Source organism: Sinohyriopsis cumingii, chromosome 18, assembly GCF_028554795.1.
Source record: "Sinohyriopsis cumingii isolate HCF-2022 chromosome 18, ASM2855479v2, whole genome shotgun sequence".
Classification (NCBI taxonomy): domain Eukaryota; kingdom Metazoa; phylum Mollusca; class Bivalvia; order Unionida; family Unionidae; genus Sinohyriopsis; species Sinohyriopsis cumingii.
Window position 1 is genome coordinate 78,070,575 of NC_142978.1, and position 25,513 is coordinate 78,096,087.

Below are 25,513 nucleotides of genomic sequence, written 5' to 3' on the forward strand. Positions count from 1 at the left end.
CTGCTTTTGACGATTTTGATGGGGTCTGATATAGGTTGTTTTCCTCTTTGTTGTTCCTTGTCATTGTTTTTTGGGGGCCTGGTTCCATTTAATTCGGATTGCTTGGTTTTCTGATTCTTTCTTTTCTTTCGTGGTTCTACAGTTTGGTAATCTGTTTCGGTTACACTTTCACTGCCCGACTCCGCCCGTTTACCATCGTGTTCGTCCTCCAGCGCCGCCTCCTCCTCACTCTGCATAGCCTCCTCCTCCTCCTTTTCTGGAGCTGCTGGGGGCTGGGGCTGCTCCATGCTGACAGCCTCCTGGTCCGGCTCATGATCAGAATCGCCACCATCGTCGGAGATGTGTCCGAACAGATCATCACTTCTTGACACCGCCGCCGCATATGTACCACGTCCGTTTGCCTCTCTGCAATCTCTCCTCACGTGGCCCTTTTTTCCGCAAGTGAGGCAGGGGCGTGTGACATTGCACCCTGGGTACCACGAGTGTACCACGAAACCATGTACCTTAAAAAAACTCTGGCACCCTATCTACGTCTGCAGCATCAATCTGCACTATTCTCTTTCCAGTTCTCACTGTCGGGAACCCCCGCAATGTCTCCCACCTAACCTTACAAATTCCGACACCCAGTCTGGCTTCAACTCCCTCCTTAAACAAGTCCATAGGGAACTCATTTGGGTATCTGGTAATGTGTATGTCTATGAATTTTCTTTTTGTAAACCTAGTTATGGGTGGTGGTGTTGTGATCAGGACTGTCTTCCCTTTTATAGTAAAACTCTCAAAATTAATTATTTTGGTTTTGTTTTTAGGATAGATCAGCATAATCCCTCTTCCTATATTTGTGATAAAATCCATGTTTTCGAGGGTTACTCCCCTGGCGGCTAGTGCCCCGAGGATTTCGGGGGTTGCCGGTCTTTCCGCCGCATGGACTTGGGACAGATCTACCGCTTGGACATAGTCCCATCTTTCTGCGGTGAAAAGTCTGCCTTCTTCCGTTTCGGTGAAGGCGTGCTTGGGTAAGAATTGCTTACATACCTCTTCGCTGTTCATCTTGTATGAGTGAAACAGTATGCTTATTTGTACTGATATACGGTAAACGTTAGAATTTAATGTGTAGTGGTGATGTGTGTTGCGACAGGGTCCTTAAAGGGGCTGTGATATTTAAGTGGCAATGTCGTGTAAGGAAGAATAAAGAGATAGATTAGAACGGACTCACCAAACGGTTCGGCTTCCCAGCTGAATTCCACTTGCTCCTGAATCACTGCTTACCTTCCTTTTGTATCCAGTAAAAGGCGAAAGATTAATACGATGTGAAGAGAAACCAGGTAATCTTTAGTAAAATGCGAAAGATTAATACGATGTGAAGAGAAACCAGAGTAATCATTATACTTTCACGCTTTATTTTGAAGAGAAATAGTTTGAACTTTCCAAATGCTTTTGTAAAGACGATAGTGGAATGGTTATGTCTACAAAGATCCAAAAGGGTCATAGTTTTCAATATACAGTGTCATTTTGCTATTGGCTATTTTGAATTTCAGTGAAACCCATTTATTTTCTTTATACTGGTAGAAAGGATACTAATTAATATTTCTATATTTCTTGTCGTGGAAAAGGCAGGGGGAGTTAATTTGACAGTAAAAGGGATGTAATCCACATTCGTTAGATGTTCGAGTTATCGAGATGGATTATAACTACCTATTTATACATCAGGAAAAGATTACTAATTTGGAAAAAAATAACAGGTGTTTTATTCATATAGGAAATCAAAATTTACTTGAAGAAAAAAAATTCCATTTTAGATTAATGCAACGTGTGGATGTTTCAGATGTTTGGGATATCATCTGTCTTCTCCGAGGAGAGTAATGTAGACCTTAAACCTGGCATATGTACTAGCAAACTAGGGTATGTTATACCAAGCTTAGACCATTAACTGTCTTTATTGCGTTTGGTACAATTCCAATAGGTGGTCCACACATGGTTAAGTAAAGATTCAGACATGTTTAGGCTGCCGTTAATGAAATTGAGTCGCAATTATTACTTCCGGATCAGTACCCACAAAAGTAGTCCCAGTCTATATTTAGAGCATTGTTTCCTCTCTCGTTTCGGTAGTGGTACGCAGCTTAGATTTCGGCTTTTGAGGTATAGATTTCAGGAAAATTAAATTGAAAACTCTTTGTAAAATGAGCATCAATGAGTTTCTCTTCCTACTGCTAAAACTGCTTCTCTGTTAGATCCAACTCGCGAAAAAGGCGCATAACATATTCCCATGTTGTTGTTGTGGGAATAACGCCATTTTTCCGCACGTGATAGGCTATACATGGCGGCCAGTATAAATAGTGGCATAAGAAACTGGAGAAAACCTCGGGAAGAGCCACCGACTCACGAGAGGCTAATGGCAACCTTTCTCATATACACACATAGACCGACCCCGAGACCCGAACCACGTGGATCGAGATGAGATGGCAGTGATTGGTAAAGTCGAGCGCTTTAGAACACTCGGCCATCCGGGTTCCCGTTTAATTCCATGTAGTTTAAAATTAGCATTTAAAACCTTAATACTTACGTGTAAATTCTTCATTTCTTTTAAGATATGTCACCTGCTGTGATACATCGCCAGCATTGAAAATTATTTTCTGTCGGAAACGTGTCATGCCGTTTTCATAGATTTGTATGTTTTGAGTTTAAATGAATGCAGCCGGTGTTACTATCCATCAAAAATAATAGTAATACAAAGTTTATGTAAGTAACAACTCAGATTTCGTTAGAGATTTTCAATCACAAATACATAAAAGTAGCTAGAAATACGAGGCCTCCAAAGTTGCATATTAAAACTTGCTGGTACTCTGTGACATGTGAATGGTTTTAAGATTGTTCTTTTTGAATTATTTTTAGGCAGCCATAGTCAAAAAAATTTCCTTAATGTTATTTCGTCTGTTTTGCTTTAATTTGGTTTCGTTAGATGCCTCAAGGAGCAAATCTGAGCAGCTTTGATCATTAATGAAATTGTAAAGCCGATGTAATAAGCCTTTCCCAAAGAATTTATTAATTTCTTAGAATTAGTTCGAAGATGAAATATACCATGGCACATGCTCATAGGTAGAGAAAAAAATAATGAACAGATCACAACAAACAAACAAAAAACCCCAACCATGTTGCCACTTGCACATGGACGTAAGCTTATGGTGCTTTAGGTTCGTTGATATTAGACACACACACACACACACACACACACACTGTTTACTCATATTCAGCGTGATGTTGTGAGTTTGACGCCATTTTCCAACAATAACAAGAAAAAAACAACTTGCATCTTTCAAATGCAATTAATATTACAGTACCTTCGGTTCTTTGATTTTCAGTCAAAACACACACACACACACACACACACACACACACACACTCGTGCATGTATATACACAGGGCGTTTTTACTGCAGACGAGTTTCAAATATACACTTAACAGATCTTAATTTCCAAAACTTTGATACATCTAGTCCACAATCGTTAGATCACGCCTCTTTTTATTAGCGGATTGATTATTCAGATTGGTTTTACTGGGTTTAATGCCATTTTGCAGCACATGATTGGTATATATATGAACGCTAAATTGATACACTTTGGATGACCATATGCAAATATAATACTTGTACATACATTTGCATACATATTCCACGCAAACTAGACCAGCAAGTAGATCATCGCTTCTTTTGTTTTTTTCTGACACTACCGGTAATGTCAGGGGAGAAAAAAGAAGAAAAGGCGGAGATCTACTTGTTGGTCTAAAAAGCAAACGTGCATCTACATACATGTATTTGAATAAGATCACATCAAATGCTAAATTCATAAACATAAGATAATGTTACTTACTTCCAAACACACATGCATACCATATACATGTGAGATAAAGAGGACAAAATAGAAGGTATGATGCGAGAAAGTGACGTGATAACTAACATACTTCTGGTCCAGTAATATTCAGGGAACATAATATTCCTGATAAACTCCATTTGTCAATAAATCGAACAAGGTCAGATCCATAAGGACATAGAACACAATTAATTTTACTCTATGTTCTCTACATTTGTTTCTCAATACTTCTTAAATCCCTAAAAAATGCATAAATATAACTCTTCTGTCACCACCAAAATGAGAGGAAGAAATATTCTAAAAATAGACTTGAACTACATCTATTGGTACTGAACTGGATGTACTAATTGTGACCTGATTCCTGACAGGCCCAATTTGTTATGGCCAATTTTAGTCAAACTTTTATATTTGCATGCCACACCTATTTCAATTTTATACATGAAGTCTTTTTGAATTTTATTACAAACAAGACACGTGACACCTTTCAGAAAGTGTGTAGTGCTGGTGTTCCACAGGGTGCAAGTTTTGGTCCAAGTGCTCTTGAGAAACCAAAACTTAATTTGCTATATCTTCCTTAATTATAAGAATTTTTCAATGCAATGAAAACCTGAATGTACAAGGCCTCTCTGAGAATATGTTTACAATTTGAAATTATTGATAAAGGAAATTTAAATAAACATTTAAATTTTAAAAACTACATTTTATTGAAAATATAAATTTTCCTACAAGTTTTAAAATTCAGTTTGACAAATTTTAGACAGCAAAGTTGACTAATACATGGTATTTAAAACAAATGGTAGCTTAAGTCTGTACAAGTGATATCATTTTTCCCAGGGTTAGTGAAGCAACACAGCTCATAGTGATTTTGGCAGCAAACCGCAATATGCCTGTCCAGATGCATATAGGTGTAGACACTAAAGAAACAGTGACAGGTGCTATGTTCCACATATTATGTCAGGTACGTAGGCAGTTGTTTGTATAAGTAATAGCGCACTCAGATTTAAAGTTCGGATGGGACCACTACCATGTTGTATAGCAAAAATGCATTCCATTTCAATGTCAATAACTACAAAAGGTGACAATGGGATAGGAAAATACAGTTTCTAGGGAGGCTCTACCTTACTGAAAAATGGTGTTATTCTCTCTCATGAAGACCTAAGCCATGTCTTTGTGGTGCTATATATCAGTGTGGTGATATGAACTAATCATGGTCACTTATGACAGTACACTTCACATGTCCTTATGAAACCTTGCTATCACCACCGGACTACTGGAGAGCTTCCAAACTGATCCAACTCTAACATTTTGTTCCAGATACAATGTTAGACCTGAAAAGATATAACATGTCTCACTTGATTCTAGAAAACAGTAAGATGTAGGTAAATGAATTTAAAATGTGTTCGATATGGTGATTTCAAAATAACATTAAGGTTGCAAGCATGGGAAAAATATTAAACATGACAGACTGACACTCAAAAAGGTGAAGCGATGACCATGTATTAAAGTGATAAATTCATCCTAAAAATATATGGGGTTTCTAGAAGCATATTTAGCCATTTACAGGTTAAATAGCAAATCAGGTAGACTATGTATCATACAGTTTAAGGCAATGTTGGGGCGGTGAGGTTTGATCATTGGTGCAAACATTAGTACATACCAGTATACAGGAAGGTCAATCGACAATGTAATAAATTAAAATATATGACTATAAGCGATCTTATTCATGAGGGAAATAACAATTTTGGATATTGCAGATGAATACAGCAAAATGTGGCCACACAGATCAACTATAGATACCAATAAATCCTATATCGTCAACTAAATGTGAAATTCTGATCCCCAAAACGTGAAAACCAGGATGGACATTTACATATGTGGGACATATACAATGTACTTGTTAAGATCAAATGTGCAAACAAAATTCAAATGATCTGTTTCAACATTTATCATTAAGAGTGTTGGTTACCAATTATTAAACTCAATGATTCAATGGAATCAGATATCAGCTGATGCTACAATACTGCACACTGTCATAGTACTAAATTGAAATATGTTATCATACATAGGCCTACTCATGATGAAAATAACATTTTGGGATATTTTCAGCGCACACAGCCAGAAATGGGCCTTACAGATTCACTATATGTACAATGTCAGCCTATATGATGTACTGAATGTGAACGTTTGATCCCAAACATTCTAAAATATATGAATATTTGTTCATGTGGGATATGTAGCTATCGCAAAATCAGTTGTACAAAGTTAAATTCAAATAATCTGTTTGAATATTTCTTATGCAATCTTTAGAGTGTCAGTTAACAAATATTATTAGTAATTAATAATGCATAAAGCAAGATGGATCATCAGCATTCCCATAACATCATATAGGCCACAATGCTGCACTACACCAATCAATATCGTAACCAAACTGAACAATACAATGGAATGCATTTTGTGTTCAGCTTATATTATTTTGCTGTTTTCTTACATCCAAGGGTAATATACATGGGGAAAGTATATTTTATCCCTTTGAACTGTATTTCATTCTGGGACGGTTTAAAATGATTTAGTAGAGAACTTGACTAGGTTCTAGTATAAAGTTTTCATCTCTGTCCTCTCACTAAATACCCTATAACTATGTTTGTAAAAAATTACTGAAGGCCATACAAGCAGATATGTGTTACTCAGGAAGTGACCCCATGATAAACACATAAATTAACTGCTTGGACCCCTAATAAATACTTTGAATGACCAATACAAATTGGAATTTTGTCTTCGTGTATTTTAAATGATGGTCTCATTTTGACTTACAAAGATATTTTCTCTGACAAAATTTGACAAATATCCAACATTGGAACTTATATATGGTGTAGGAATATTTACATGCTGATATCATTTAATATCATTTCAACAAATATTATATATTTTGGAGTAAATGTTTTAATTTTTTATACTTCTTTTTAAATTTCATTTAAATTTTTCAAAATAAAACTTAACTTTTTATTTCTAATTTCATTCTACTGTTTTTCAAAGTCAATATACATAACATATTGAAATTTCATGTGTCGTTCATTAATAATAAAGATTTAATACCAGTTTAATCTTTACTCAAATACTGCACTGACAGGACATAGCACAATTAATTTTGTTATATGTTCTCTACATTTGGTTGTCGAGACTGACATTTCCACTGTGTGACAATCAGTACAAATCATATGTTAATCTAAAAATACCTTCACGGTGAAGTTCTTGCCAAAGGTTTTTTTGAGAGGCTGGACTGTCAACAGAGCAGTATGTAAACAGAACACATATTTCACTTCCGGATCATCACCATGGCCTTATTACTGACTATGCACTATCGCCGAAATACACATGGAAAACCACACCTGAGCTCATATTCTCAAGAATAAACAATGACCTTTAAATCCCTATCAAAATCGCATAAATATAACTCTTCTATCACCATGACAATGAGAGAGGAATAAATGTTCTAACAATAGACTAGAACTACCTTTGTGAGTACCGAACTGGAAGTACTGAGACCTGATTATATAATCATCGGTTACTATCTTCCATTTGGATCTGGTTAGAAGAAAAGAGAACAAAATGCTAAATTTGAACTAGAGGTTTACTTTAATTGAATTGGTACCTCACCAAAGTGAGGCTTCAAAGAATGGTCTATAGACTCATTAAATGTTCCTCTCCACGGTAATCTTTAGTAACTTATGTTGGCACCCCATGACTCCGTTCCAGCAGATGCTGGTAAAGAGTTGGAGGTGTCACCCTGTTTTTCGTTTCTAAAAGTCATGGTTTGTGATTTATGTATCCCCCGTCCTCCCATATGTAGATTCCATGTGATATTGCTTTTTTGTATTCATTTCGTTTTATATAAAAGTTTTAATTTTATTATTTTTTTTATTTTATTTGTATTTTTTTTTTGTTTTTTTTTTTTTTTGTTTTTGTTTTTTATTTATTTATTTATCTCTTTTTTTCGTCAGGGTTGATCTTTGTTTCGTTTCGCCATATATCTCGAGTTGTCCCTGCATGCGGGTTCTGAGTTGTACTGCGTTCCCACTCGGTAGGCAGGTCGGTTTCCATTCTCAGGTCAATACTTGCAAACACTAGTGCTCGTGATTGTTTTCTTGCCTTGAACCCGACATGCATGAAACTTAGGATCGTACTCGTTTTCCCTTTACGAAAGTTCAGGGTAAAAGTTTCCGTTCCCATCCCCATTTCGTTATCGTTATTATTTTTGAGTGACTTGCCATAGTCATTAAAGTCCGGTGTGGTGCTGTTTGTGTGTGTTGTGTTGTAACTGCATTTGATTTTGTGTATAGACTGGCAATATCTAGATCATATCTTAAGAGTTTTGGGTTAACTATCTAGTTTTCAGTAGTGGCACGGTAGTCTTGGTTTTAGTCCCTGTGGTGTAGGTCTATCTGTACTTGGAGAATTGTTTGATTGATATCCCGGCTGGGGTGTAATTAATCATTGGTAGTCATTGTTCCAAGATTCGTGTGAACATCAGCTAGAAAGGATTTTACTGGGATAGTTTGGATTCAGGTTCATTATATGATGTATTGTTTAGGAGGTTAAAGATATTTAGTTATAATTTCTTCCTTTTTTGTTTGATTTCCTTATATATAAAAATGAAAATAGATGTATTTTTTTTTAAAATTTGACTTTTTATTTTTGTTTTATTTTTATTTTGTGTGGATTTGTGTGTTTGTGTATGCATGTACGCAGTTTACTTTGTTGTTGTGCATACTTATCTGCTTATTGTTGGGTTCCTATAGATAGAAATGATGTGTGTGGGCTGGTTAGGTTATTGTATTGTTGTTTTCGGTGGGATTTTGTACAGACAGGACCTTCATAGACTCTATTTAGACAGTCTCTTTCCTCGACTTTATCCAGCAGGCCATATCTGTTTAGCGAGCGTTGCATATTCTGGTGGGTCTTTGTTTATTTTGTGTTTGGGGGGAGGGGGTATCAGTTACAGATGTGTTGACTAAGATTCCCTTGGGATAAACTCTTGAAGAGAGTTAATTCTCTAGCCCTCACATCTGTTTCTGTTATATGCCTATAGCTATATTCGCTAGTCGGGATGAAATAGTTGTTTTTGTAGTATGGCCAGGTTTACCGTACATGTATAGGTGGAGGGATTGGATCTGCACAAAATAAGACAGTCACAGCTGGAGATGGTGGGTTTCCATTGGGATAAACTCCTTAATAGGGTTTTTGCCTACCGCCTCCTCTGTGTACTGTTTCTGTGTTGTTTAATTTCGTAATTGGTTGAATGGTTTTGGTGGTGAATTTTATATATAATGGTAGACAGTCCTGATTATGGTTAGTTTGTGATCGCAGGATGGGGTTTTGGGTTTCCGTTGGGATAAACTCTTTAATAGAGTTATGCCCGCTGCCCCTTCTGCCTACTGTTTTAATGTATGCGTGTGTGTATGTGTTAGTTCTTTGTACATGTTGGATGTTATTCGGATGGCTTGGTAGTCCATATTTTATCGTTTCTAATTTGCACGATATTATTTATGTATTGAATTATCTCATCATATAAGTTTTTATCCTCTATGTTGTCCGTGTACAATAATTGTTTTGTCTGGAAATTCCCTATTGAATTTTTTATTTCCTGTTTAATGGCATCCCTTTGTGTTTTTGTATTTGGACAATATAAAATTAGATGTCGTTTGCTATCGTATTGAGTGTTGCATAAGATACATTGTGGTATGGATGGGACGATTTTCCTAAAGAAGGCTTTTTCTCCTGTCCACCATGCATCGTGTAGGTATAGATATAATCTTGTTTGAGTGTTGGTGTTTTTTATTTTACCCCATTTCTCCCAGATTGGTTTCCAGTTTAGGTCTGGGTGTAGATGTTCTATTTGTGTTTTGTGTTGGTTTGTATAAATGTTATGTAAGTATCCGTATGTTTTTTCTTCCTGTAAGCTCCATATTTCTTTGTTAATTCTGTATTCTATGATTGTGTTTTTTATTTTATATGCGATGTTTGGGGGTTTGAGTTTCTTTGTTAGTTTGTTATTTTTATATATTTCTGGGAAATTATTTAAGATATATCCAAAGAAATAAACATATATGTTTTTCCATGGTCTTCCGTCCAGGTTTTGTAATTTTTGTATTCTGTTAATGATGTTTGCCGTTTGTTTGATAGCAAGAATAGGGATGTTAAGCCCCCCTTTCTTGTTTTCTCTTAGCAGTGTCTGTTTACTTAGTTTGTGTATTTTCCCATTCCATATGAACTGGTATATTACCTTTTCGAATTTCCTAATGTACTGCATATCAAAGTCTATAACACTAAACTCATACCATATGTTACTAAAAAGGTATGTTTTAGCTATGTGGGCTCTGTCGATTAGGTTAAAATACAGCGAGCTCCATAAAAGTAATTGTCTTTTTAGTTTGTTTAGTACATTTAGGTAGTTTAAGTGTTTCGCGTTTTTTCCAAAAATAATGCCGAGTGTTTTAACGTGTTTCTTTATTTTGTCAGGTGGTAAACCTGGATAGTTTCCACGCCAGTTCCCGAGTAACAAGATTTCGGTTTTCCCATCGTTTATCTGGGATCCGGATGCTTTTCCATAGTTGTAGTATTCTTGCATTAGATGTTTATATGAGGTTGTGTCTTTTATAAAATTGGTACAGTCATCCGCGTGCTGTAGCATCTTTATTTCTTCTTTTAGGTTAGGAATATGTATCCCTCTGATGTTTTCATTGCTCTGTATTTTGATTCTTAGCGCTTCGATGCCCATTACATAGAGTAACATGGATAAAGGGCATCCCTGTCTCACCGATCTCTCTATCGGGAATTTGTTTGTAATCGCGCCATTAGTTTGTACTACTGCTGATATGTTGTTATACAGGATTTCTATCCACTCTTTATAAATCGGTCCAAAATTAAAACGCTTTAGGATTTCAGTTATGTAATTTTTTTCAACCCTATCGAAAGCCTTTTCTTGATCTATTAGGATCATCGCTCCGGTATCCTTTTGGCTCTCAATAAAGTCTATAATGGTTTTGATTGATAAGGTGTTGTCTAGAATATTTTTGTCATCACCTCCGCATGTTTGATTTATATTGATTATATCGTTAAGTGTAGTGGTGGTTCTACTGGCCAGTATTTTACTTAGTACTTTATAATCTGTGTTTAGTAGAGTGATTGGTCGCCAATTTGTTAATTCATTGGCATTCCCTTTGTTTTTGTAAATTAGCGTGATTAGTCCTTGTTTCATGCTTGGGGACATTTCTTTTTGTTTGAAAATTTCCTTGAAGATCTTACATAATAATGGTGCTAGTAGTTTTTGGAAAGTCTTATAGAATTCAGCGGTTAGGCCGTCTAATCCCGGGGATTTATCCTTGTTTAGTTGGTTGATTGCGTTTATTATTTCTTGTTCCGTGATGGGGTTTTCGCATAGGTCTGTATTCTCCTGGCTTAGTTTCGGAAAGTTTACATTTTCCATGTAATGTGTTATATTGGATGTTGGTATTTTTTGTGATTGGTATAGATTTGCATAAAATTGATGTATATAGTCTAGTATTTCTGTTTTATGTTTTAGGACTTTTTCTCCTTCTTTTAATTCTGTGATGCTTCGTTCCAAACCTTTTCTAATCTCCTCTTTCCTATATAGGTGCCTCCCTTCTTTGTAAATGTAGTGGAATTTACCAGCTCTGAGTCTATTTCCTATTTCTTCTTTTTCTTTCAGTGTATGTAGGACGCTTTTTGCCGTTTGTATATCTTTGTTTGTGGATTCAGGGTGGTGGATAATATAATGACATTCCCTCTGAATGTACATTTTGTTTTTTGCTATGGAGAGTGCATATGATTGGGAGATATTTTTAATATCCTTTTTTGTTTGTTCCCATTCTTCTATTATATTATTGCAGTGTATATCGTGGTTGGTCAAAATATGGGCAATTTCCTGCTGGTATGTTTCCAACTGTAGTAACTGATTGTTTAATTTCCATTGTCCCCTTCCCCACTTGTGTGGGTTTCGGGTTTTTATTACTACAGAAGTAGCATTATGGTCCGCTAGTTTAAAAGGGAGGATTTCAGAGTTTATTATATTTTCCTTGTTTTGGTCATCTACATATATTCTGTCTAGTCTCGAGGCTCCATCGTTTTTATAGTGATATGTAAATTGATTCCCTTTTGGATTTTTGAATCTGTATGAATCTGTTAGTGAGTGTTCCTCTATCAGGTTGGATACGGTGGGGGCAAGTTCTTTGTCAAATTCAGACATTCCTCCCTTCCGGTCCAGGTCTGATATAGTGCAGTTAAAATCTCCAGCTATCAACATGTGTTCGAGGTTGAATTCTCTTAGGTATTCTTGTAAGGTTTGGTAGTAGTGTCTCCTATGTGTTTTATTTCCTGGTGCATATATGTTAATTATGTGTATGCTGTTAATAAAAATGTGTAATACCCTACCTTTTAGTGTGTCGGGTATGTTGTAGTTTTTCCATTTATTATTTTTTATGTTCTTATTTAATATAACAGCTACCCCTGATCTTGGGTTAATTAGATCTTTTTGTACTATGAGTGTAGCATCCAAATTGTTTTCCAGGTATTGTATTACTTGAATGTTTATGTCGTGTATTTCCTGTAACAGGATAATGTGATAATTTCTTGCAAAATGTACGAGTTGTTTGGCTTTATCATGGTTTAGTCCATTACAATTTAGAGATAGAATGCGTATTTCTTCTCCATTTCCATAGAAAAAGAATATAAGGGTTACTGAGTGTTTATTCTGCATTATGAGTTTTGGCAGTGGTTGTGTGTGGTGGCTTGTTAGCGGTTATGGCTTTTGGTTGGTGTTTTAGTTATTGTTTTGTATTTTGTTGGTGTAGTGTTTGGGTGATCCTTGTTTTTGGTGGTTGTTGTATTTATGTGCTTGGTTGATAGTGCTGCTTCTTGTTGTTGGTGCTGCTTCTTGCTCTTGTGCAGGCATATGAGTTTTGCTGGCTGTTGCACGCTGATTTCGTGTGAGGCTGCTTTTGACGATTTTGATGGGGTCTGATATAGGTTGTTTTCCTCTTTGTTGTTCCTTGTCATTGTTTTTTGGGGGCCTGGTTCCATTTAATTCGGATTGCTTGGTTTTCTGATTCTTTCTTTTCTTTCGTGGTTCTACAGTTTGGTAATCTGTTTCGGTTACACTTTCACTGCCCGACTCCGCCCGTTTACCATCGTGTTCGTCCTCCAGCGCCGCCTCCTCCTCACTCTGCATAGCCTCCTCCTCCTCCTTTTCTGGAGCTGCTGGGGGCTGGGGCTGCTCCATGCTGACAGCCTCCTGGTCCGGCTCATGATCAGAATCGCCACCATCGTCGGAGATGTGTCCGAACAGATCATCACTTCTTGACACCGCCGCCGCATATGTACCACGTCCGTTTGCCTCTCTGCAATCTCTCCTCACGTGGCCCTTTTTTCCGCAAGTGAGGCAGGGGCGTGTGACATTGCACCCTGGGTACCACGAGTGTACCACGAAACCATGTACCTTAAAAAAACTCTGGCACCCTATCTACGTCTGCAGCATCAATCTGCACTATTCTCTTTCCAGTTCTCACTGTCGGGAACCCCCGCAATGTCTCCCACCTAACCTTACAAATTCCGACACCCAGTCTGGCTTCAACTCCCTCCTTAAACAAGTCCATAGGGAACTCATTTGGGTATCTGGTAATGTGTATGTCTATGAATTTTCTTTTTGTAAACCTAGTTATGGGTGGTGGTGTTGTGATCAGGACTGTCTTCCCTTTTATAGTAAAACTCTCAAAATTAATTATTTTGGTTTTGTTTTTAGGATAGATCAGCATAATCCCTCTTCCTATATTTGTGATAAAATCGATGTTTTCGAGGGTTACTCCCCTGGCGGCTAGTGCCCCGAGGATTTCGGGGGTTGCCGGTCTTTCCGCCGCATGGACTTGGGACAGATCTACCGCTTGGACATAGTCCCATCTTTCTGCGGTGAAAAGTCTGCCTTCTTCCGTTTCGGTGAAGGCGTGCTTGGGTAAGAATTGCTTACATACCTCTTCGCTGTTCATCTTGTATGAGTGAAACAGTATGCTTATTTGTACTGATATACGGTAAACGTTAGAATTTAATGTGTAGTGGTGATGTGTGTTGCGACAGGGTCCTTAAAGGGGCTGTGATATTTAAGTGGCAATGTCGTGTAAGGAAGAATAAAGAGATAGATTAGAACGGACTCACCAAACGGTTCGGCTTCCCAGCTGAATTCCACTTGCTCCTGAATCACTGCTTACCTTCCTTTTGTATCCAGTAAAAGGCGAAAGATTAATACGATGTGAAGAGAAACCAGGTAATCTTTAGTAAAATGCGAAAGATTAATACGATGTGAAGAGAAACCAGAGTAATCATTATACTTTCACGCTTTATTTTGAAGAGAAATAGTTTGAACTTTCCAAATGCTTTTGTAAAGACGATAGTGGAATGGTTATGTCTACAAAGATCCAAAAGGGTCATAGTTTTCAATATACAGTGTCATTTTGCTATTGGCTATTTTGAATTTCAGTGAAACCCATTTATTTTCTTTATACTGGTAGAAAGGATACTAATTAATATTTCTATATTTCTTGTCGTGGAAAAGGCAGGGGGAGTTAATTTGACAGTAAAAGGGATGTAATCCACATTCGTTAGATGTTCGAGTTATCGAGATGGATTATAACTACCTATTTATACATCAGGAAAAGATTACTAATTTGGAAAAAAATAACAGGTGTTTTATTCATATAGGAAATCAAAATTTACTTGAAGAAAAAAAATTCCATTTTAGATTAATGCAACGTGTGGATGTTTCAGATGTTTGGGATATCATCTGTCTTCTCCGAGGAGAGTAATGTAGACCTTAAACCTGGCATATGTACTAGCAAACTAGGGTATGTTATACCAAGCTTAGACCATTAACTGTCTTTATTGCGTTTGGTACAATTCCAATAGGTGGTCCACACATGGTTAAGTAAAGATTCAGACATGTTTAGGCTGCCGTTAATGAAATTGAGTCGCAATTATTACTTCCGGATCAGTACCCACAAAAGTAGTCCCAGTCTATATTTAGAGCATTGTTTCCTCTCTCGTTTCGGTAGTGGTACGCAGCTTAGATTTCGGCTTTTGAGGTATAGATTTCAGGAAAATTAAATTGAAAACTCTTTGTAAAATGAGCATCAATGAGTTTCTCTTCCTACTGCTAAAACTGCTTCTCTGTTAGATCCAACTCGCGAAAAAGGCGCATAACATATTCCCATGTTGTTGTTGTGGGAATAACGCCATTTTTCCGCACGTGATAGGCTATACATGGCGGCCAGTATAAATAGTGGCATAAGAAACTGGAGAAAACCTCGGGAAGAGCCACCGACTCACGAGAGGCTAATGGCAACCTTTCTCATATACACACATAGACCGACCCCGAGACCCGAACCACGTGGATCGAGATGAGATGGCAGTGATTGGTAAAGTCGAGCGCTTTAGAACACTCGGCCATCCGGGTTCCCGTTTAATTCCATGTAGTTTAAAATTAGCATTTAAAACCTTAATACTTACGTGTAAATTCTTCATTTCTTTTAAGATATGTCACCTGCTGTGATACATCGCCAGCATTGAAAATTATTTTCTGTCGGAAACGTGTCATGCCGTTTTCATAGATTTGTATGTTTTGAGTTTAAATGAATGCAGCCGGTGTTACTATCCATCAAAAATAATAGTAATACAAAGTTTATGTAAGTAACAACTCAGATTTCGTTAGAGATTTTCAATCACAAATACATAAAAGTAGCTAGAAATACGAGGCCTCCAAAGTTGCATATTAAAACTTGCTGGTACTCTGTGACATGTGAATGGTTTTAAGATTGTTCTTTTTGAATTATTTTTAGGCAGCCATAGTCAAAAAAATTTCCTTAATGTTATTTCGTCTGTTTTGCTTTAATTTGGTTTCGTTAGATGCCTCAAGGAGCAAATCTGAGCAGCTTTGATCATTAATGAAATTGTAAAGCCGATGTAATAAGCCTTTCCCAAAGAATTTATTAATTTCTTAGAATTAGTTCGAAGATGAAATATACCATGGCACATGCTCATAGGTAGAGAAAAAAATAATGAACAGATCACAACAAACAAACAAAAAACCCCAACCATGTTGCCACTTGCACATGGACGTAAGCTTATGGTGCTTTAGGTTCGTTGATATTAGACACACACACACACACACACACACACACTGTTTACTCATATTCAGCGTGATGTTGTGAGTTTGACGCCATTTTCCAACAATAACAAGAAAAAAACAACTTGCATCTTTCAAATGCAATTAATATTACAGTACCTTCGGTTCTTTGATTTTCAGTCAAAACACACACACACACACACACACACACACACACACACTCGTGCATGTATATACACAGGGCGTTTTTACTGCAGACGAGTTTCAAATATACACTTAACAGATCTTAATTTCCAAAACTTTGATACATCTAGTCCACAATCGTTAGATCACGCCTCTTTTTATTAGCGGATTGATTATTCAGATTGGTTTTACTGGGTTTAATGCCATTTTGCAGCACATGATTGGTATATATATGAACGCTAAATTGATACACTTTGGATGACCATATGCAAATATAATACTTGTACATACATTTGCATACATATTCCACGCAAACTAGACCAGCAAGTAGATCATCGCTTCTTTTGTTTTTTTCTGACACTACCGGTAATGTCAGGGGAGAAAAAAGAAGAAAAGGCGGAGATCTACTTGTTGGTCTAAAAAGCAAACGTGCATCTACATACATGTATTTGAATAAGATCACATCAAATGCTAAATTCATAAACATAAGATAATGTTACTTACTTCCAAACACACATGCATACCATATACATGTGAGATAAAGAGGACAAAATAGAAGGTATGATGCGAGAAAGTGACGTGATAACTAACATACTTCTGGTCCAGTAATATTCAGGGAACATAATATTCCTGATAAACTCCATTTGTCAATAAATCGAACAAGGTCAGATCCATAAGGACATAGAACACAATTAATTTTACTCTATGTTCTCTACATTTGTTTCTCAATACTTCTTAAATCCCTAAAAAATGCATAAATATAACTCTTCTGTCACCACCAAAATGAGAGGAAGAAATATTCTAAAAATAGACTTGAACTACATCTATTGGTACTGAACTGGATGTACTAATTGTGACCTGATTCCTGACAGGCCCAATTTGTTATGGCCAATTTTAGTCAAACTTTTATATTTGCATGCCACACCTATTTCAATTTTATACATGAAGTCTTTTTGAATTTTATTACAAACAAGACACGTGACACCTTTCAGAAAGTGTGTAGTGCTGGTGTTCCACAGGGTGCAAGTTTTGGTCCAAGTGCTCTTGAGAAACCAAAACTTAATTTGCTATATCTTCCTTAATTATAAGAATTTTTCAATGCAATGAAAACCTGAATGTACAAGGCCTCTCTGAGAATATGTTTACAATTTGAAATTATTGATAAAGGAAATTTAAATAAACATTTAAATTTTAAAAACTACATTTTATTGAAAATATAAATTTTCCTACAAGTTTTAAAATTCAGTTTGACAAATTTTAGACAGCAAAGTTGACTAATACATGGTATTTAAAACAAATGGTAGCTTAAGTCTGTACAAGTGATATCATTTTTCCCAGGGTTAGTGAAGCAACACAGCTCATAGTGATTTTGGCAGCAAACCGCAATATGCCTGTCCAGATGCATATAGGTGTAGACACTAAAGAAACAGTGACAGGTGCTATGTTCCACATATTATGTCAGGTACGTAGGCAGTTGTTTGTATAAGTAATAGCGCACTCAGATTTAAAGTTCGGATGGGACCACTACCATGTTGTATAGCAAAAATGCATTCCATTTCAATGTCAATAACTACAAAAGGTGACAATGGGATAGGAAAATACAGTTTCTAGGGAGGCTCTACCTTACTGAAAAATGGTGTTATTCTCTCTCATGAAGACCTAAGCCATGTCTTTGTGGTGCTATATATCAGTGTGGTGATATGAACTAATCATGGTCACTTATGACAGTACACTTCACATGTCCTTATGAAACCTTGCTATCACCACCGGACTACTGGAGAGCTTCCAAACTGATCCAACTCTAACATTTTGTTCCAGATACAATGTTAGACCTGAAAAGATATAACATGTCTCACTTGATTCTAGAAAACAGTAAGATGTAGGTAAATGAATTTAAAATGTGTTCGATATGGTGATTTCAAAATAACATTAAGGTTGCAAGCATGGGAAAAATATTAAACATGACAGACTGACACTCAAAAAGGTGAAGCGATGACCATGTATTAAAGTGATAAATTCATCCTAAAAATATATGGGGTTTCTAGAAGCATATTTAGCCATTTACAGGTTAAATAGCAAATCAGGTAGACTATGTATCATACAGTTTAAGGCAATGTTGGGGCGGTGAGGTTTGATCATTGGTGCAAACATTAGTACATACCAGTATACAGGAAGGTCAATCGACAATGTAATAAATTAAAATATATGACTATAAGCGATCTTATTCATGAGGGAAATAACAATTTTGGATATTGCAGATGAATACAGCAAAATGTGGCCACACAGATCAACTATAGATACCAATAAATCCTATATCGTCAACTAAATGTGAAATTCTGATCCCCAAAACGTGAAAACCAGGATGGACATTTACATATGTGGGACATATACAATGTACTTGTTAAGATCAAATGTGCAAACAAAATTCAAATGATCTGTTTCAACATTTATCATTAAGAGTGTTGGTTACCAATTATTAAACTCAATGATTCAATGGAATCAGATATCAGCTGATGCTACAATACTGCACACTGTCATAGTACTAAATTGAAATATGTTATCATACATAGGCCTACTCATGATGAAAATAACATTTTGGGATATTTTCAGCGCACACAGCCAGAAATGGGCCTTACAGATTCACTATATGTACAATGTCAGCCTATATGATGTACTGAATGTGAACGTTTGATCCCAAACATTCTAAAATATATGAATATTTGTTCATGTGGGATATGTAGCTATCGCAAAATCAGTTGTACAAAGTTAAATTCAAATAATCTGTTTGAATATTTCTTATGCAATCTTTAGAGTGTCAGTTAACAAATATTATTAGTAATTAATAATGCATAAAGCAAGATGGATCATCAGCATTCCCATAACATCATATAGGCCACAATGCTGCACTACACCAATCAATATCGTAACCAAACTGAACAATACAATGGAATGCATTTTGTGTTCAGCTTATATTATTTTGCTGTTTTCTTACATCCAAGGGTAATATACATGGGGAAAGTATATTTTATCCCTTTGAACTGTATTTCATTCTGGGACGGTTTAAAATGATTTAGTAGAGAACTTGACTAGGTTCTAGTATAAAGTTTTCATCTCTGTCCTCTCACTAAATACCCTATAACTATGTTTGTAAAAAATTACTGAAGGCCATACAAGCAGATATGTGTTACTCAGGAAGTGACCCCATGATAAACACATAAATTAACTGCTTGGACCCCTAATAAATACTTTGAATGACCAATACAAATTGGAATTTTGTCTTCGTGTATTTTAAATGATGGTCTCATTTTGACTTACAAAGATATTTTCTCTGACAAAATTTGACAAATATCCAACATTGGAACTTATATATGGTGTAGGAATATTTACATGCTGATATCATTTAATATCATTTCAACAAATATTATATATTTTGGAGTAAATGTTTTAATTTTTTATACTTCTTTTTAAATTTCATTTAAATTTTTCAAAATAAAACTTAACTTTTTATTTCTAATTTCATTCTACTGTTTTTCAAAGTCAATATACATAACATATTGAAATTTCATGTGTCGTTCATTAATAATAAAGATTTAATACCAGTTTAATCTTTACTCAAATACTGCACTGACAGGACATAGCACAATTAATTTTGTTATATGTTCTCTACATTTGGTTGTCGAGACTGACATTTCCACTGTGTGACAATCAGTACAAATCATATGTTAATCTAAAAATACCTTCACGGTGAAGTTCTTGCCAAAGGTTTTTTTGAGAGGCTGGACTGTCAACAGAGCAGTATGTAAACAGAACACATATTTCACTTCCGGATCATCACCATGGCCTTATTACTGACTATGCACTATCGCCGAAATACACATGGAAAACCACACCTGAGCTCATATTCTCAAGAATAAACAATGACCTTTAAATCCCTATCAAAATCGCATAAATATAACTCTTCTATCACCATGACAATGAGAGAGGAATAAATGTTCTAACAATAGACTAGAACTACCTTTGTGAGTACCGAACTGGAAGTACTGAGACCTGATTATATAATCATCGGTTACTATCTTCCATTTGGATCTGGTTAGAAGAAAAGAGAACAAAATGCTAAATTTGAACTAGAGGTTTACTTTAATTGAATTGGTACCTCACCAAAGTGAGGCTTCAAAGAATGGTCTATAGACTCATTAAATGTTCCTCTCCACGGTAATCTTTAGTAACTTATGTTGGCACCCCATGACTCCGTTCCAGCAGATGCTGGTAAAGAGTTGGAGGTGTCACCCTGTTTTTCGTTTCTAAAAGTCATGGTTTGTGATTTATGTATCCCCCGTCCTCCCATATGTAGATTCCATGTGATATTGCTTTTTTGTATTCATTTCGTTTTATATAAAAGTTTTAATTTTATTATTTTTTTTATTTTATTTGTATTTTTTTTTTGTTTTTTTTTTTTTTTGTTTTTGTTTTTTATTTATTTATTTATCTCTTTTTTTCGTCAGGGTTGATCTTTGTTTCGTTTCGCCATATATCTCGAGTTGTCCCTGCATGCGGGTTCTGAGTTGTACTGCGTTCCCACTCGGTAGGCAGGTCGGTTTCCATTCTCAGGTCAATACTTGCAAACACTAGTGCTCGTGATTGTTTTCTTGCCTTGAACCCGACATGCATGAAACTTAGGATCGTACTCGTTTTCCCTTTACGAAAGTTCAGGGTAAAAGTTTCCGTTCCCATCCCCATTTCGTTATCGTTATTATTTTTGAGTGACTTGCCATAGTCATTAAAGTCCGGTGTGGTGCTGTTTGTGTGTGTTGTGTTGTAACTGCATTTGATTTTGTGTATAGACTGGCAATATCTAGATCATATCTTAAGAGTTTTGGGTTAACTATCTAGTTTTCAGTAGTGGCACGGTAGTCTTGGTTTTAGTCCCTGTGGTGTAGGTCTATCTGTACTTGGAGAATTGTTTGATTGATATCCCGGCTGGGGTGTAATTAATCATTGGTAGTCATTGTTCCAAGATTCGTGTGAACATCAGCTAGAAAGGATTTTACTGGGATAGTTTGGATTCAGGTTCATTATATGATGTATTGTTTAGGAGGTTAAAGATATTTAGTTATAATTTCTTCCTTTTTTGTTTGATTTCCTTATATATAAAAATGAAAATAGATGTATTTTTTTTTAAAATTTGACTTTTTATTTTTGTTTTATTTTTATTTTGTGTGGATTTGTGTGTTTGTGTATGCATGTACGCAGTTTACTTTGTTGTTGTGCATACTTATCTGCTTATTGTTGGGTTCCTATAGATAGAAATGATGTGTGTGGGCTGGTTAGGTTATTGTATTGTTGTTTTCGGTGGGATTTTGTACAGACAGGACCTTCATAGACTCTATTTAGACAGTCTCTTTCCTCGACTTTATCCAGCAGGCCATATCTGTTTAGCGAGCGTTGCATATTCTGGTGGGTCTTTGTTTATTTTGTGTTTGGGGGGAGGGGGTATCAGTTACAGATGTGTTGACTAAGATTCCCTTGGGATAAACTCTTGAAGAGAGTTAATTCTCTAGCCCTCACATCTGTTTCTGTTATATGCCTATAGCTATATTCGCTAGTCGGGATGAAATAGTTGTTTTTGTAGTATGGCCAGGTTTACCGTACATGTATAGGTGGAGGGATTGGATCTGCACAAAATAAGACAGTCACAGCTGGAGATGGTGGGTTTCCATTGGGATAAACTCCTTAATAGGGTTTTTGCCTACCGCCTCCTCTGTGTACTGTTTCTGTGTTGTTTAATTTCGTAATTGGTTGAATGGTTTTGGTGGTGAATTTTATATATAATGGTAGACAGTCCTGATTATGGTTAGTTTGTGATCGCAGGATGGGGTTTTGGGTTTCCGTTGGGATAAACTCTTTAATAGAGTTATGCCCGCTGCCCCTTCTGCCTACTGTTTTAATGTATGCGTGTGTGTATGTGTTAGTTCTTTGTACATGTTGGATGTTATTCGGATGGCTTGGTAGTCCATATTTTATCGTTTCTAATTTGCACGATATTATTTATGTATTGAATTATCTCATCATATAAGTTTTTATCCTCTATGTTGTCCGTGTACAATAATTGTTTTGTCTGGAAATTCCCTATTGAATTTTTTATTTCCTGTTTAATGGCATCCCTTTGTGTTTTTGTATTTGGACAATATAAAATTAGATGTCGTTTGCTATCGTATTGAGTGTTGCATAAGATACATTGTGGTATGGATGGGACGATTTTCCTAAAGAAGGCTTTTTCTCCTGTCCACCATGCATCGTGTAGGTATAGATATAATCTTGTTTGAGTGTTGGTGTTTTTTATTTTACCCCATTTCTCCCAGATTGGTTTCCAGTTTAGGTCTGGGTGTAGATGTTCTATTTGTGTTTTGTGTTGGTTTGTATAAATGTTATGTAAGTATCCGTATGTTTTTTCTTCCTGTAAGCTCCATATTTCTTTGTTAATTCTGTATTCTATGATTGTGTTTTTTATTTTATATGCGATGTTTGGGGGTTTGAGTTTCTTTGTTAGTTTGTTATTTTTATATATTTCTGGGAAATTATTTAAGATATATCCAAAGAAATAAACATATATGTTTTTCCATGGTCTTCCGTCCAGGTTTTGTAATTTTTGTATTCTGTTAATGATGTTTGCCGTTTGTTTGATAGCAAGAATAGGGATGTTAAGCCCCCCTTTCTTGTTTTCTCTTAGCAGTGTCTGTTTACTTAGTTTGTGTATTTTCCCATTCCATATGAACTGGTATATTACCTTTTCGAATTTCCTAATGTACTGCATATCAAAGTCTATAACACTAAACTCATACCATATGTTACTAAAAAGGTATGTTTTAGCTATGTGGGCTCTGTCGATTAGGTTAAAATACAGCGAGCTCCATAAAAGTAATTGTCTTTTTAGTTTGTTTAGTACATTTAGGTAGTTTAAGTGTTTCGCGTTTTTTCCAAAAATAATGCCGAGTGTTTTAACGTGTTTCTTTATTTTGTCAGGTGGTAAACCTGGATAGTTTCCACGCCAGTTCCCGAGTAACAAGATTTCGGTTTTCCCATCGTTTATCTGGGATCCGGATGCTTTTCCATAGTTGTAGTATTCTTGCATTAGATGTTTATATGAGGTTGTGTCTTTTATAAAATTGGTACAGTCATCCGCGTGCTGTAGCATCTTTATTTCTTCTTTTAGGTTAGGAATATGTATCCCTCTGATGTTTTCATTGCTCTGTATTTTGATTCTTAGCGCTTCGATGCCCATTACATAGAGTAACATGGATAAAGGGCATCCCTGTCTCACCGATCTCTCTATCGGGAATTTGTTTGTAATCGCGCCATTAGTTTGTACTACTGCTGATATGTTGTTATACAGGATTTCTATCCACTCTTTATAAATCGGTCCAAAATTAAAACGCTTTAGGATTTCAGTTATGTAATTTTTTTCAACCCTATCGAAAGCCTTTTCTTGATCTATTAGGATCATCGCTCCGGTATCCTTTTGGCTCTCAATAAAGTCTATAATGGTTTTGATTGATAAGGTGTTGTCTAGAATATTTTTGTCATCACCTCCGCATGTTTGATTTATATTGATTATATCGTTAAGTGTAGTGGTGGTTCTACTGGCCAGTATTTTACTTAGTACTTTATAATCTGTGTTTAGTAGAGTGATTGGTCGCCAATTTGTTAATTCATTGGCATTCCCTTTGTTTTTGTAAATTAGCGTGATTAGTCCTTGTTTCATGCTTGGGGACATTTCTTTTTGTTTGAAAATTTCCTTGAAGATCTTACATAATAATGGTGCTAGTAGTTTTTGGAAAGTCTTATAGAATTCAGCGGTTAGGCCGTCTAATCCCGGGGATTTATCCTTGTTTAGTTGGTTGATTGCGTTTATTATTTCTTGTTCCGTGATGGGGTTTTCGCATAGGTCTGTATTCTCCTGGCTTAGTTTCGGAAAGTTTACATTTTCCATGTAATGTGTTATATTGGATGTTGGTATTTTTTGTGATTGGTATAGATTTGCATAAAATTGATGTATATAGTCTAGTATTTCTGTTTTATGTTTTAGGACTTTTTCTCCTTCTTTTAATTCTGTGATGCTTCGTTCCAAACCTTTTCTAATCTCCTCTTTCCTATATAGGTGCCTCCCTTCTTTGTAAATGTAGTGGAATTTACCAGCTCTGAGTCTATTTCCTATTTCTTCTTTTTCTTTCAGTGTATGTAGGACGCTTTTTGCCGTTTGTATATCTTTGTTTGTGGATTCAGGGTGGTGGATAATATAATGACATTCCCTCTGAATGTACATTTTGTTTTTTGCTATGGAGAGTGCATATGATTGGGAGATATTTTTAATATCCTTTTTTGTTTGTTCCCATTCTTCTATTATATTATTGCAGTGTATATCGTGGTTGGTCAAAATATGGGCAATTTCCTGCTGGTATGTTTCCAACTGTAGTAACTGATTGTTTAATTTCCATTGTCCCCTTCCCCACTTGTGTGGGTTTCGGGTTTTTATTACTACAGAAGTAGCATTATGGTCCGCTAGTTTAAAAGGGAGGATTTCAGAGTTTATTATATTTTCCTTGTTTTGGTCATCTACATATATTCTGTCTAGTCTCGAGGCTCCATCGTTTTTATAGTGATATGTAAATTGATTCCCTTTTGGATTTTTGAATCTGTATGAATCTGTTAGTGAGTGTTCCTCTATCAGGTTGGATACGGTGGGGGCAAGTTCTTTGTCAAATTCAGACATTCCTCCCTTCCGGTCCAGGTCTGATATAGTGCAGTTAAAATCTCCAGCTATCAACATGTGTTCGAGGTTGAATTCTCTTAGGTATTCTTGTAAGGTTTGGTAGTAGTGTCTCCTATGTGTTTTATTTCCTGGTGCATATATGTTAATTATGTGTATGCTGTTAATAAAAATGTGTAATACCCTACCTTTTAGTGTGTCGGGTATGTTGTAGTTTTTCCATTTATTATTTTTTATGTTCTTATTTAATATAACAGCTACCCCTGATCTTGGGTTAATTAGATCTTTTTGTACTATGAGTGTAGCATCCAAATTGTTTTCCAGGTATTGTATTACTTGAATGTTTATGTCGTGTATTTCCTGTAACAGGATAATGTGATAATTTCTTGCAAAATGTACGAGTTGTTTGGCTTTATCATGGTTTAGTCCATTACAATTTAGAGATAGAATGCGTATTTCTTCTCCATTTCCATAGAAAAAGAATATAAGGGTTACTGAGTGTTTATTCTGCATTATGAG

At 35.9% G+C, this 25,513-nt stretch overlaps 2 pseudogenes; both read right to left on the reverse strand.

Annotated features, from left to right (window-relative positions):
* Nucleotides 1-1,269: 1,269 nt before the first annotated feature.
* Nucleotides 1,270-1,377, reverse strand: LOC149777113 (U5 spliceosomal RNA; annotated as a pseudogene).
* Nucleotides 1,378-14,140: 12,763 nt separating this feature from the next.
* Nucleotides 14,141-14,248, reverse strand: LOC149777114 (U5 spliceosomal RNA; annotated as a pseudogene).
* Nucleotides 14,249-25,513: the final 11,265 nt, after the last annotated feature.